Source organism: Pseudorca crassidens, chromosome 1 (genome assembly GCF_039906515.1).
Source record: "Pseudorca crassidens isolate mPseCra1 chromosome 1, mPseCra1.hap1, whole genome shotgun sequence".
NCBI classification, from domain to species: Eukaryota; Metazoa; Chordata; class Mammalia; order Artiodactyla; family Delphinidae; genus Pseudorca; species Pseudorca crassidens.
In genome coordinates, this window is record NC_090296.1 from 182,750,072 (window position 1) to 182,751,541 (window position 1,470).

Genomic DNA, 1,470 nt, shown 5'->3' on the forward strand with positions numbered 1-1,470 from the left:
GGTGTGTTCTGCATCATTTATCATCCACATTGGTAGCTGGCTTTGTGATGGAGCTGTTTTTGGCTGCCTTCCCTTTGCTGCTATATCCTCACTCCTTTATAGGAATTTCCTGCACCTCTCAAACTACTGGTACTTGAATACTTGCTCAAGGTCTACTTCTGTGGGAACACAGGACATGCTGAAACCTTCTCTTGGCCACTTGATAAAAGGCTGTGGCTGGTTACCATGGGGAAATTGCAGGAGTCTGGAAACAAACACATGAGCAGCATCATTGTTGGAAAAAGATTTAAACACAGGATTCAGCTCTAATCCTTGGTGGGTTAACAGTATCTTTATTCTTTTTTCTTCTTGCCCAGAACACCTAGGCAACACACACATGGTTGTATTGAATGTGCCTGTATTTACAGTGAATATTTTATTTTTCTGCTGGGTCATATAACAGCCTCTCCTATATAAGAGATTTCACTCAAGCAGGGGCAGACCTTATTCAGTCATCGTGCTGTAAGGGATGCTGCTTATTTGGTTGGTTTACTCTGGGTGCTATAATCTTAACTGCACTTGTTCATTGGAGGTGCTTTTAGAGGACATACTGACCCAGTCGGGTGGTTGTTGAGATATTCAAATAATTCTCTGTTCCTCCTAAGTAGCTTTCTTCCCCTGCCTTCTCCCTCCAAGCTGTCGAGACCCTCCTGAATATTCTCACCATACGGATCTGACAACTGAAGTGTTGATGCCTGCACACCACTTTAAATTTCAGCACTACATTTAGGACAAATTAAGAAAAAAAAATGGTGTTCTTAATGTAAGAATTTAAAAAACATCCTTAGAATGAATCCACGCAATGAAATAAGTGCTATTTATTTTTACTTATCAATTAGCTTATTACCGACTGGCTAAAACATGAATATATATACATATGTATGAATGTATACACAATTATGTATATATATTTTGTGTATGTATATTATATACATATGCATATACATGTAATCACAAATATTTAACACATTCATAACTAGTGAGTATGCAGTATTATTCCCATTTCTGTAGTCTGATCCTGGGCCATCATCCTCTGATCTTCCTATTTATACCATATTGTCCCTTTTTTTGGTCAACTCTTAATACGTGTACAGGAAAGCTTAGCTTTAGCTTATCGAGTCTGGGCACCTAGCAGAATAGTGGGGTGGCCCCACTAGGAAACAGTACTAATCTGAGCTCAGGGTCTCTGCAGGTTGCTAAGAATCAGCTAACGGTGTCTCCTCCGTTCTGTTGTCTTGTGACTATCTTAGCAAAGATGGTCCATAAGAAGATTCTTCATTAAAGTTCCTGAGAAATACCTGTAGCCTGTTATCCTGGGAATGGGTTTCTATCCACTGTGGAGTTTAGTCTGATCTTTGTGAACTTGCTGATCTGTGCTGTGCCGTGGGAGGAGTTTATAGGATTTGGACAAGAAAAGAGCAACTTCTGGAC